This window comes from Octopus sinensis, linkage group LG3 (assembly GCF_006345805.1).
Source record: "Octopus sinensis linkage group LG3, ASM634580v1, whole genome shotgun sequence".
In the NCBI taxonomy this organism is placed as follows: domain Eukaryota; kingdom Metazoa; phylum Mollusca; class Cephalopoda; order Octopoda; family Octopodidae; genus Octopus; species Octopus sinensis.
Window position 1 is genome coordinate 53,994,232 of NC_042999.1, and position 15,000 is coordinate 54,009,231.

The 15,000-nt window shown below is 38.3% G+C and overlaps 1 protein-coding gene across 1 annotated transcript in view; it reads right to left on the reverse strand.

Moving 5' to 3' along the window:
• The window catches only part of LOC118762449 (putative uncharacterized protein DDB_G0277255), a 141,663-nt gene that overhangs the window by 103,581 nt on the left and 23,082 nt on the right, over positions 1-15,000 (reverse strand). Inside the window, exon 2 of the mRNA XM_036500987.1 lies at positions 7,504-7,958. The gene's annotated coding sequence lies outside the window, so the exon portion shown is untranslated. The remainder of the gene's footprint in view (positions 1-7,503; positions 7,959-15,000) is intronic.

Below are 15,000 nucleotides of genomic sequence, written 5' to 3' on the forward strand. Positions count from 1 at the left end.
AGGAGTGCTCTACAACACATGGTGGCGGTGGTGGTGAGGCTGAGGGGTTGGCTGTGGTGGTGGTGGTGGTGGTGGTGGTGGGGGTGTTTGTTATTTCAGGGAAAATTGTGCTCTGCCTCTATCAAATCGAGCGACACACAGCAAAGTTTCGCTCTGTTAGTGTACATACATATAACTGTGCTTGTTTAACAATGATGAACATCGATTTTCTCAGGTAAAATACATTACAATGAGTTTCCCAACAGTTATATGTTTATTTGATAACAGCAGGAAAATAAGAGAGGACAGTTAATGACCGATTGCTACAGTTAATGGCTGATTGCTATATTTTAGGGAAAATCTCGTGAGTTAAACTATTTCGAGAAAGCAAAACAAAATGGAAGCAAACTTGGAGAAAGATGAGTTAATAACGGAGAGGAAGGGGGGTAGTATAAGATGGGGGGAGGGGAAGATGGGGAGAGAGAGGAGAGGAGGGGTAGAAAGGGGAAGATTTGAGGAAGCGAAGGAAAGAGATAAAACAATTGAGAAAAGTTGAAAAATGTTGGAGGAATGAGGAAAAGGGGTTGGTATATTTATGATAATAATAGTATTGAAACTAGGCATCAAGGGTTGGAGTGGGACCTAGGGTGGTGGGAAATGAATATAACACAAACTGTGAGAAAGCTGGCATTTCTCAAAGGGGTCTTGTCAGCTTTTTAACTATTTAATATAGGCAATCAGTTATATTAAGCCGGTGAGTTGGCAGGGTCGTTAGCACACCGGACAAAAAGCTTAGCGGCATTTCGCCAGTCATAATGTTCTGAGTTCAAATTGGCACACCCCAAAAATACAACAAGCTTTCATGCAGTTTCTGCCCAACATAATCACCTTTAAGGCATTGGTCATTCCAAGGGCACAGCAGAAGGCTCTTATCCACAGTCACACAAACATGCCTACACACACTCACACATATATACATACATACATAGGCGCAGGAGTGGCTGTTTGGTAAGTAGCTTGTTTACCAACTACATGATTCCGGGTTCAGTCCCACTGCGTGGCACCTTGGGCAAGTGTCTTCTACTATAGCCTCGGGTCAACCAAAGCCTTGTGAATGGATTTGGTAGCCGGAAACTGAAAGAAGCCCGTCGTATATATATAAATATCTATATATATGTGTGTGTGTGTGTGTGTGTGTGTGTGTGTGTGTGTGTGCGTGTATGTTTGTGTGTCTGTGTTTGTCCCCCTAGCATTGCTTGACAACCGATGCGGGTGTGTTTATGTCCCCGTCACTTAGCGGTTCGGCAAAAGAGACCGATAGAATAAGTACTGGGCTTTCAAAGAATAAGTTCCGGGATCGAGTTGCTCGATTAAAGGCGGTGCTCCGGCATGGCCGCAGTCAAATGACTGAAGCAAGTAAAAAAGTAAAAGAGTATACATTTATGTATGTATACGTGCACACCTATACATACATAAATGTATGTATGTATATATGTGTGTGTTTCTCTGCGTGTATTTACATATATAGACATTTATCCATTTATTTATATATACATACACTCTTAATATATGCGTGTGTATGTGTATGTGTGAGAGAGAGAGAGAGAGAGAGAAAAGAGAGGGCAGTGAGACAGAGAGAGAAGCTAAGTTCGTACCAGTATTTGTCTGTGCATGTATGTGCTGATTGCTGCTGTTATTCTAGTCGAAACCCCTCGTCTCAAATGTTCTCTGGTCTTCTAAGAATACCGACTTTCCTTAATTCAGACAAGTTCTTCGTTTATTGAGATTATCTGCCCTTTTCGATCGTTGTTGTCTTTAATTGCCGCAAGGTGTTAGTTTGTTATTTCTTTACTGCCCACAAGGGGCTACACACAGAGGGAACAAACAAGGACAGACAAGCGGATTAAGTCGATTATATCGACCCCGGTGCTTAACTGGTACTTATTTAATCGACCTCGAAAGGATGAAAGGCAAAGTCAACCTCGGCGGATTTGAACTCAGAACGTAGCGGCACACGAAATACCACTAAGCATGTCGCTCGGCGTGCTAACGTTTCTTGTTTCTTTATTGCCCACAAGGGGCTAAACATAGAGGGGCACAAACAAGGACAGAAAAACGGATTAAGTCGAATACATCGACCCCAGTGCGTAACTGGTACTTAATTTATCGACCGAAAGGATGAAAGGCAAAGTCGACCTCGGCGGAATTTGAACTCAGAACGTAACGGCAGACAAAATACCGTTTAGCATTTCGCCCAGCCTGCTAACGTTTCTGCCTACTCGCCGCCTTTCGCAAGGTGTTAGTTTGTATTCCCAAAAAGCGAACAAATTAACAATCAATCACGAATTTATCATATAGCTGCTTACTCTTTAGACGAACATGACCCTCACTGATAAGTGTTATATGTCATCAGTGCTCATGCGTGCGTCTTATGTTGGGTGCAGCTTCACAGTTCCACATCGACTCTCACTAGGAATACGAAGACACCCAGAGACAAGCAAAGTGTAATATATCTGGCTCAGTAGAGCGCTTGTTTTCAACACACAAGTTAGCCTTTTTCCGAGGGGAATGCCTTGACAAATATTAGAGGTCCTTCATTCCCAGTCGGTCTACTGCGCTTTCGGATACCGAATGGAGTAGTATTTCTATACCGCTGCGCATGCCTGCCTGGAATACATATATACATACATATAAACACGTTACTGGAGGGCCGTTGACGCTCTTGAGTTCCTCCGCCTGTGTATACATATGTGTGTGTATGTGTACGTGTGTGTACATACATATGCACATATATATGTATCTGTATATATATATATATAAAGTTAATCCAAACATGAAAACACAAAGAGAAAACACAACAACGCAAGGACATGAAACAAATATAGTATTATTGGACGCTCAGGAAGGAAGGGAAGAAGGAGGGTTTAACGTTTCGGGCGGAACTCTTTGTTGGAAACATAGGAGAAGGAAAGATCCAGAGAAGGGAAGACGGAGGGGAAAAAATCGCCAACGGTACACACGCGGTCACATTTTGAATATACATACATGCGTGTGTGAATATATATATATATATATATATATATATATATATATTATATATATATATATATATATATATATACAGACAGACAGATAGGCAGATAACAAATAATATTTTCTTAATATATGTTACCAGTGAATATTAATGTTTGATAATTCATCTGAAATTTAATCCTTATAATCCTCACCCAAACCATTGGCTGCGTTTCAACTGTAAAACACTGCAAACATATGTATTGAAAGGAAGTCGCGACAGAAAACCGCCATTGCAGCAAACTAGCTTTACAACACTTCTCTTCAAACATAAACGTATAACATTATCTTTACTCTTTAGAAGTATATGATATATCGATTTATTCTATGTACAAATAGAAAGCTTTAGATCTAAACATATTCCATAAGGAAAACAATGAATATTTGATATATAACTACGCCATATTGCCAGTCAAACAACGTCATATTTTGGAAGTAAAACGTAATTATGTAGTCACGAATATGATGTTAAAATATATCAGAGAGAAGTTTGGATTTTGAGAATCTGCAGAGAGAAAAAAAAATTAGGTAACAGTGTGGGTGTGCCAAGAAAAGGTTTCAATCCCCAATCTGGAAATATTTTTAGTTTTATTTTCTTCATAATATCTTATCGATGTTTTCATACCTCTCCTCACAGATGCGGATATTTGTGAAGAGTCAATATTGTACAAAAACAGCACGAGGTCTTCAGAGAAGAAGCTTCCCACATGCCAGAGCGTCGACCCTTAAAGAAGGTAAGGGGTAAAACACTCGCCTGAAGACTTTCTGCTATTCAGCTCTCCCTAGACTTTCTTAATATCATAGAGAAGTTTAGATTTTGAACTAAATGTTGCAAAGAAAATATTAAAAGATAGCAATGAGGCAAGTCAATGACAAGACTTTAACCCCACGCTGCCCCGCCCTGGTTGCTGAATATTTAGTTTTATTTTCCAGAAAATATCCCTATTCGGAACTTACCAACGTCATAATCCTTCTCTTCATAGACCTGAATATTTGTGAGGGATAATAAAAACTGTACAAGTTTGGTATACAGAAAGGAGAAAACCGTTTTGATTTCAGTAAGTTCCTGAATCCCAGCTTATTGGTGTCATTACCAACATCCTTGGACTTCATCATATTAAATCTTTCTGTCTCCTTATTGACCGATAGAATATTCCGTAGAAACAGATAAAAAGAGTTGCATTCTTCCAACTCACAGAAACGCGCACAATATTTGGTCTTAAAGTTTGTAAAGTTATGACGACCTATAAATATCGATAGAAGTCATTTGTAATGCTTATGATTTCGTAATAAGGATTTACATGGAAATATAACTCAATAGTCATCTATTTATCATACTTAATGTAGAGACACCTTTGGCAAGTCTGATACTGGGGCTTTTCTCCAACAGAAAATCTATTCATATATAGGAACCAGACAAACATCGTCCCAGCAATGAGCCACGAGAATGTTAGACGTGTTTCGGCTTCTTTGATCAATGACCTGTACCTCCTCGCCAATCATACACCGAGACGAAAAGCTTGGTGTACGCTATTGAAACAACATTAAGTGAATACTGTTCCAGTTGCCATTAATGTTTGACAGGTGCCACAGTCATCATGCTTGGAAGTCAAAACAGATTTGTCGTTCTCGCCAGTCACTGCATCACGCCTGTCAATGATGTATATATATTAATTATGATACAGGGAGGGATATTTTAATTTAAATATGTCTCAACTGCGAACACCGCCAATGATTATCTACAGCCAACACTCGCTATACTGCCCATTAAAGCTTTTTCTCTGCAGCATTTGGTTTCAAAATCCAGTTTTCTATGAGAAAAGAAAACAATTCGAATTATTTCTATTGCTACGCCATCGTGTATTATTTCAGATAATGGTATTGTTTAGCTACGAATAGGATGTAGTTGTATATTTCACAACTACGGTGACATAACTTCTGCTACTGAATTTGACATTTAAAGGCATCATTCACCAATATCTGCACGAGAACCTTTCGTTCTAAAGTCTCCCACCATAAACCTCCACTACAGTCAGTGTTTATGAGGTTCTCTCCAATCCACTTCCTGTAATCCCTCGGATAATCCAGGATTTCGATGAAGATCCTCCAAACAATTTCTTTCTCATTTTAACGGTTAACGGTCTTTGACTTCCACAAAACACAAAAAAAGCATATTTTTCTGAGCCCCAGGAATCAGAGAGCCAGTGGCCCGGCTTCTATGGCGTACAAGTATCCAAGATCACGCCATTTCCCTTGAATAGAATGCCAATCTGTCGCAGGATTACACATTCACGGCTGAATGGACTGGAACAATGTCAAACGAAGAGTTTGGCTCAAGAACACAACGCACCAGTCCGTCTGAGAATCGAAACCTTGATCTTTCGATCGTGAGTGCAACGCTCTACCTACTTGGTCATTCACTCTCACAAGGCATATGATAATAATCAACCTTCCTTATCCCTTATTCTTCCGCACACTTGTATCACTAACATGTAGCCAAAATGCCACATGTTATTTCTGCTCTGCCTCTGTAAATCTTAAAGAGCCTCGTTTAATGTGGATATAACAAACTATTCTCCATGCATGGCAACCAACGCTGATCGCTTCATTCAGCTATATACCATTTCGTTTTTGGATTTGGTTTGCAAGATTCTTTATGTGAGTTCGTGTATTGAAGCATATTCTGTTGTGTCTGGGGAGAGTCATTCTCCTTTGGTGCCTTATAATTTAACACACTCACCGGTAAAATAAGTGGAAATTTTTCCGGTAAGTGTGTTAAATTATAAGGCACTAAAAGAGAAAGACTCTCTTCAGACACAACATGTATATACCAAATTATTTCAAAATATTGTTAATGACTTTAATGGCTTCTAATTAAGTAGAACAAGGCCAGCAATTTTGACGAGAGAGAGATAAACAATACTATCGGCCGAACTAGTACTTTATTCTATATCGACATTAATGTCTAATTAAAGTGCATATAGATACTAGTAATTAGTTTAATGATGATATACTTTTTTTAATTATTACCCTGTAAAATAATATTGGATTCAAATTTTGGCACTAAGTCGGCAGTTTCAGAAGAGATATAGTCAATTACATCGACCCCAGTATTTAACTGGTACTTGCTTTATTGACCCTGGAAGGGTGAAAGGTAAAGTCGACCTCGGTGGAATTTGAACCCATAACGTAAAGACGGACGAAATGCCGCTAAGCGTTTTTTTCCCATGTGCTAACGATTCTGCCATTTAGACACCTTAATGATAACAATAATATTGACAATGGCTTCTGAAAATTTTGGGTTCCTCTACAAAATAAGGAACTACTTCAACCCTAATTCATTGCCAACATTTGGCAAAGCAAGGGTAAGGCGCACATTCGAGTGGTTCTCACAAAGCCCAAAATTCTGAGTAATTTATAATAGAGAAAAATAACCACGTAACCGAGAGTTGTTATTGTATCAAAAGTAGGTGGGATTTGAACTTGAAACGTCGTGGAAAGAGACTAAACAATTTCAGGAATTTAGTCTGAGAATCTACCGCTTATCCGCCTCCGCCCCTACTCTCACTTCTGTCGGCCTTCATTAAAGCATTATTACAAAATATTCTAACAGAGATATTTTTGTCTGGTAAAGGGAAGCTAAATAGGAAAGAAATAGTTTGAAGAAATTAAAAATAATTGAAAAATTCTCAAACTAGTTCAAGGTTCAACATTTCTCCGGAGAAAACCAAAACAGTTTTCTCTTCTGGTCAAAATATGGTTGGGAAAAACAGTTCTTTCTTTATCACTCCCTCCATCTCCTTTCCCATACCCTCTCCCTCTCTCTCTCTCTCTCTCTCTCTCTCTCTCTCTTCCTCTCTAATATATATAAGTCTGTTTACATAGTTGATGTATTTTTTATTTATATTACAGAAATATAATTATCGCTTCGTAATATTATTTCTTTTCATAGTCTCTTTATATTAAAAACGTATTATCGGAGAATTTGATATTTTTATCTGTCAAAATGATAAATGCAAAATGATAAATAATATATTTTCGATTTCTTAACAAACCACCACGATGATGATGTACACAATGTCATCAAAACTATTTCTACGCTAAAATATTACGTCTCGTTTTATTAGCTTCCAAATAACTTTAGTTATAATTATATATGTCTGCTCACATAACAAAACATTAATAAATTTTTTTTCCTAAACGGTTATTACAAAATAAGGAAAATAATGATACAATCTGTACACATTCACAGAAGCGGAACGAAATTTCTTGTTTAAGACATTAAACTAAATGCAGAAATAACAAGAGCGAAACAAGACCACTAAGATTAGCTGCCATAGATCTATCGAAGCGTAGAATATTATGAAATTGTTAGAACCATTTGGGAGTCATAACCGCCCTCGCCTTGCCATAAATTTTTGTTTTAATTATAACATATGTAGATAGGCTTACCAATCTGTCTGCAGAGTTGAAGGAAGATTTCAATTCTTGCCGTTAGTTGTCTAACATATTATTTGGTATTGATTTTCGTTTCATCGTGTTTCATGTTAACTGTATTATTATTGTTGTATATATACATGTGTATACTTTATAAACATGTACGCAGACGATGACTTCGTTTTCTATCTTTTAAAATCCACAACGGACACTGTGAGCAGCGATTCCATTAATGTCTGGTAATTATAACTGTTTGTATCGCTGATGTTGGTCTTGTAGACTCCATTATTACCGCTGACCGGCTTGACCATATCACTGAATGATGACGTATATTTCTTCTTACACACATCTATGTACTTAGTAGCAGCTAAGTTTCACTTCAAATACCAGCTCACATACCTCAACAGGTTTACCGCATATCAGGTAACTAGACTCGTGTCTTTGTTCGGGCGAAATACTGCTTTCGGTTCCTGATTCAATAGAAGAGAAACGAATAATTTTAGAAAGTAGAATCATAAAGAATAAAGCATTACTAATACAGGATTAATAATAATCCTAATAATAACAAATACCAATATAAAACTAATAACGGTTTCACATTTTGGCACAAGGCCAGCAATTTTTTATGGTATGGGGTGGATAAGTCGATTACATTGACCCCAGCACTCAAGTGGTATTTATTTTGTCGATCTCGAAGGCAAAGTCAACCGTGGCGGAATTTGAACAGAGAACGTAAAGACGCATAAAATGTTGCTCAGCATTTTGCCCGGCGCAGCAACGATTCTTCCCGCTCGACACCTTCATTACAGAATTAAAGATAACTGTAACACATACCAAGAATGCAATACGCCTCTCGGTCGAAGCCTGACGAGTTTCACTGTATAGCAAAGTGCACCGACGTTTAATGTGTTGCGGTGGTTGTTTTGCTGTTGTTTGTGTTGCTTTAGGAATAGTTTTGCTTGGGAAATGTTTAAAACTATTTGGAGACTGAGAGGGCACCCCTACACACACACACAGCCGACTTTGTTTCCTCATGCCTTCCAGAAAAATGAATATTTTTAAATGAAATTTTCTAAGAATACCTTTCCGAGTATAAGGAATTTACTATGAAAAAAACTTGCAGGGCTCGCGCACATACATACTGATACACATCACATAGAACTTGAAAGTTCCCTCAAAAATTGTACTTTGTGACAGTAGGTATGTGTGTATGTGTGTGCTCACTATTTCTCTTTCCACATCATATTCCGACATAATCATAATTTCCAAACTCTGAAAGATGTTTGCAGAAAATTTCAGTAACAAATAACCATTTTTCATAAATTTATGAGGAAACAAAGAAACTCGAGTGAGTTTTCTAAAACACTTCTCCCCATCCTCTGAATATATTTTTCACAACAAATTCCGATATTATTTACACGGGCATATGGCGGAGTGGTTAAGAGCGCGGGCTACTAACCACAAGATTCCAAGTTCGATTCCAGGCAGTGACCTGAATAATAATAATAATAATAATACTTATAATAATATCGAAAAATACCTTAGAAATGAGAACCCAGGTTCGAAATTTCTCCAAGACACCTGATGAAGGTTGGAGGGTATATATCAGCTGAAACGTTGTGTTAACAACAAACAAAATGAGGACAAATATCCGTAAAATGGTAAATAATGTAAATAATTCCTGATCTCTTAAATATAGAACTAAAATTCCAATATAATCAGAATCACACCATTTAAAGCGCATTTGTATGAAATGTTATTAAAAATCTCCATTTTTCTGGAAGTTATGAGGAAACAAAGTCTGTAGGGTGAAAGGGAACACACTTATATAGGTATTCCCACTGGGAAGATTGTGCAGAGAATGTTTGGTGTAGTTCGTGTTGTAGTATTGGGTGGTTGTTGTGAAGAGTACAATGTACTGTGAGTTTTGTTGTAGTATAAAGAAAGTGATTGTGTCTGTTGTATGACATTTAGTCGCGACCAAAGACTTTTAGTCTGCGATTCTGGTAATAAACGAAGGAACCGGTTATGTTGATATTAGCCTTTATTTCTGATACTTGTACTGATAATTGTTTAAGTCAATTAACAAAATAATAATTGCAGGTAAATTAATTAAACAGCACTAAAGTTAATGACGAAATGTCAATGGAGATAATTAAAAGCCTAGACAAAAACAAAACAAACGGAGAGTTGTATGGCACAGAGGGGAGTGTGGAGCGGGTGGGAGTGGGGTGGGAAATGGTAATCAGTGGAAAATAAAAAGAAAAAAAAAGATCGAATTATGTTGATTGAATTTCTAATGAGAGATTAAGCGTACACGTGCATAATAAAGTTAATTAAACAACACGAAGAACAGTAACCATAGCAACGTAAACCAACACAAAGAAAGGACGGAAAACGAAATACTGGACCACGTGAAGCACGCATCTGATCAAGACACTTTTAATATACCAAACACATACAATCCCCCACACACACACACATACACACACACACACATACACACACACACACATACACACACACACACACATACACACACACACACACAAACACATTCGTATCAAATGTGATGGGGAGAAACTATACGCGTTCACTCGACCTGCTAGAAATGGCAGTCATATGTCTCCCATATGACTGTCTTACAATAGGCAAGACTAATTTAATAATCTAGTCTGAGATAAACTAAGATGTAGTGGTCACGGCAGGAACATTTGTGACCATGTGTTTGCTTGATCAGATTTGGGGTGGATGAGGATTAAGCAGCAGTTTGCGAGCATATACCCACAAGGGGTGTATGCATGTATGTGTGTGTGTATGATTGTGGATGCATGTGTGCATTTCTGTTTGTGTGTATGTGTGTGTGTGTGTGGTGTGTGTGTGTGTGTGTATGTGTGTGTGTGTGTGTGTGTTTATTCAAGAAACTAGATTCACAAACAGAGCTTCAGATAAACAGTAAATTCTTTTTTTAGATTTCGTCCAACAAAGTAGCTCAATTTTCGCTACTTTCTACCCTCCTGGGGTTAATATGTCTTCTTTATTTTCATTCAATAAGATTAAAGAAGAACCGCCTCAGCTAAATTAATAACAATCCACCGGTTTAACGCTACGAATAACAACATTTGAAGCAACCCCAATCCGAAACCCCGCAACTCGTCTCTCCTCTTGCCACACCAAATTATTTTAATAAGAAAATGGAAGTCTTTTTTTTCCCTTTCCTCCTTCTTTATTTATTTATTTCAACAACTTAGAGGAGCGGAAATATTTTCTATATTTGAAGGTCACATTTAATTAAGTGAAATCTAATAAAACCGTATAAGTCTGAAAAAAATTGCATTAAATATACGAGAAAACAGAAACACGTTTATTGTGAAATATAATTATAATGATTCAAAGCATAAAAATATAAATAACATTTTTGACTATATTTAAAAAATAAAATTTCTCATCATTAAAGTAATATTATTTTCTGGAATCGATAAAATGTATTTATTCTGAAGATTAAGTTGACTGGGACTTCGAGTTTTACCTAACGGCTTGTTTGTTTAGGCAAATTCCACGCTTCTTCCAGAAGACACTAAGGACTTACTTATGTGTATGTGTGTGTGGGGGGTGTAGATAGATAGATAGATAGATAGATAGATAGATAGATAGATAGATAGATAGATAGATAGAAGCTTGCCTGATCAGAAGGTTTACTACAAACCCAGCAGGACTAAAAACAAGAATCCCTAAGAAGGAAGGACGAATCTCGTTTATGTTCAGCAACTATCTAGCACTAGTGCAGGCCCTAAGAAATTCTGAGTTGGTGACCGGTGCGATGGAAGACCACTAGGAGTGAGACACTTTCAGCTTTTGTTAAAATATGCCTCTAAGAGCAGTTTACTCTGATATAAAACCAGATATGCAAGAAAGGCAATGAACATTTCGGGAGTCTTTTGATTGCACATGAGAACATGGCGCTCCCACATTCATGATTTTGCGACCCATATACGCACTTGGTATTGTCTATGGATCATGCCATGGACCTAAAATCTTGGATTGTGCAATGCCCGGCGAGGCGACTTTCCGATAACCGGTCGCGAGGAGGACGCTGCAGTGAATATCGAAGCCCGCGACGCGAACCCAGGTGAAGCCGGCCGCGGGTGCAACAAATTTATGCACAAGTACTGCTGACTATTCGCATGGGTTTCTCCAGTGATGGTTTTCCTTGTTCATTAGAACACAACCGTCATATATATATATATATATATATATATATATTATATATATATATATATGTCATTTTCCTCTAGTTTTCCGCTGGTATTGCCTCCTTTGAAATTATAAATTGGAACTTAGCTCAATTAGAACACTTTAATTTTAGCCTGTTTCTGAGCAATGTTAAAGTTAACAATCTCTACATAAAATTGTATAAATTACATATATATATATATATATATCTATATATAAACGGCAGTTTGTCTGTGCGTGTTTCTGTGTGTCTGTTTGCTTGTACCCTCACCCTGACCACGGCTTTCAACGGATTCTGATGAAACTTGACACACACATAGCCCAATGTCATAATTCAAAACTAACGCAGCGAAAATTTTGAAAAGTTCCCCCAGTTCTGAAAAAGATCGATAAATTCGACATGGGGTCGAGAATCTGAAACACAAACCATAAACTGTCTAGGGGACACAACTCCACCTTTTTAAATCTCAAAAAAAAATTTACCATCATTTTTTTACATTTTTTTGCTATTTTTTGGCTATAACTCTCTAAAAATGCTTTATAGTTATTTCCCTTACAAACCTGAGCAACGCCGGGCAATACTGCTAGTATATATATATAACGCCACGCATCCTTTTCCAAGTAAATTATATATATATATATATATATATATATATATATATATATATATATACATGTATGGTTCCGGGTTCATTCCCACTCTGTGGCACCTTGGGTAAGTGTTTTCTACTATAGCGTCGGGTCGTCCAAAACCTTGTGAGTAGATTTGGTAGACGATAACTGAAAGATGCCCGTCGAATATATGTACATATTTGTGTATGTGTGTGTGACTGTGTTAGGCCCCTCACCATCACTTGACAACCAATGCTGGTGTGTTTACGTCCCTGTGACTTAGCTGCTCGGCAAAAGAGGCCGATAGAATAAGTACTTGGCTTACAAAGACTAAGTCCTGGGGTTGATATTTTTCACTATATATATATATATATATATATATATATATATATATATATATATATATATATATATATATATATATATATATATGGGGCTGGCCAGAGTGGCGCAATCTCGAGTATAAGCAGTCGAAATGCAAAGATAATCTGGAACTCGACTGTAGAAAAACAACTCCGAATGACTCGTCCTTGTTTTCTATGTATCGTCTATCTGGATGTTTTGTTGTCCCCTTCTTTGTAGCACCTAACTGTCTGGATGTTTTGCGTTCTTGTTCCATTTTGTATCATATACATATATATAAGAAAGCGGTGTGCACATATGCATTGTCAGGATAAAGCCACCACTCTCCACTTTGCCACAAGTCTCGCAAATATTTCAGAACTGCCAAGTAAAATGTCTATTTAACAGTTTGACCGTGAGGAACAAATTCTCTGTGGACAATTCCTTTCGCGTCCATGAAACAAATTAACATCGTATTGACATGGGACTTCACTTGGTTTACTTTTTGGGAGCGTGGTGACATCGAATACTTCCGTTGACTTGATTGCTGCTTCGTTTCCGGGTCGTAACCGTAGCACCACCTTTCGTGACCAATGATTGCCTTCGAAGAAAAGGTCCGGATCAATTTCCAATTGTTCTTTCAATTCACGACACGCATTCAGTCGTGACGGCTTTTGATCTTCCCTGAGCAAGCGAGGCACAAATTTTGCTACAACTCTTTTCATTCGCAATTCCTCGCTCAAAATTCGTTGGCAGGAGCTCCAGAGCAAACCAGTCATACCAACAAGTTGTTCAATTCCTCGGTGACGGTCATACAAGATCACTTAATGAATTTTCATGTTTTCATTCGCTCGGAAGATCGATTGTCGTCCTGAACGAGGTTGGTCTTCAAGCAACAAGTGACCATTTCTAAAGCGTGAAAACCATTCGCAAACTTGTGGTTTTGCTCATGGCAGAATCCTTGTAAACTGTTTGAAGCATGACAACTGTTTCACCCACCGTTTTCCGCAGCAGAAAATAGAATTTTACGGAAACGCGCTGTCCCTTCGTTTCAGCCATCGCAAAAATCGACGAACAGGAGACAGCACTGCAAAGCAAAGACGCACCACGTGGCAGTACTACATCGCCTAACGATGCCTGGGGGTTGCATCAAATGGCTTCAAGCAGCGGAAGCCTGAACTACAACGGGCTTGTCCCACAGAGAACTTTTCTGGTTACTTTTGGATACCTCCTCGTATCTATCATCTTTAAAGCAGGCACACTGGACAATGTAGTCTGCGGTACATTATCCCGCAGATACAGACCTTTTGGTTGAGGACTGACTTGAGGCTAAGCAACAACAGCAACAACGATTAAAAGCTTCCATGTGGTTGCTCAAAATGCTAGCCATAGAAACCAGATCGCCTTCAATTATTCCCGCCATGAGAGAGTTATTCCTAGATAAACATTACCTGATAAATAAAAGACTGTATCGTAAACAATTACACTTTGATCGTAGGTATGATCAATCAGGACCAACTTACCGCTAAAACACACAACCACTACCGCTACCATCGACACCACCGCCAACAACAACAACACCCAAGTATTTTCCTCTTAAAGAAACATTACAACAAAGACAGTAAGTAAATTGCTTGAAACATATCTTTCAGAGAAATATCTAAGAATAATTAAAGATAGTCGCATAGGGACAAGAATATTTGTGACTCATTACTAATACAGATGTGTAGAATTATATTTAGCACGTTTGTGTACATTCGGACGTGAAAAGACTTACGCTGCGGAAATTTTCTCTGGAGCGAAATTTTCTTTATAGAAAATGCTTGCGAAAAACATTCCTCTGGACCATGAATGACGTCATCGGACCATGGGACACATGTTTTATTCGTTGTGACGTTTCTTTGGCTAACTAGCAATCCGTCGGTTACGGCGACGAGGGTTCTGTTTGATCCGATCAACGGAACAACCTGCCCGTGAAATTAACGTGCACGTGGCTGAGCACTCCACAGACATGTGTAACCTTAACGTAGGTCTGAGAGAGGTTCAACGCGGCAAAGAATGTGACAAAGCTGGCCTTTTGAAATACAGGTACTACTCATTTTTGCCGCTTGAGTGGACTGGATCAGCGCCTAATAATGTGCCCTGCTTAAGCACACAAGACGTCACGAGGAATCGAACTCACGACCTTACGACCGTGAGCCGAACACCCTGACCCCTAAGCCACTCTTCGTTGGCTACAGACACCAAATCTGTTATTCATAACCCCCCAAGAACTTCCGTTCCATGGCCCAGAACTTTGTTCTTCACACACAGTCTAAAAGAAGA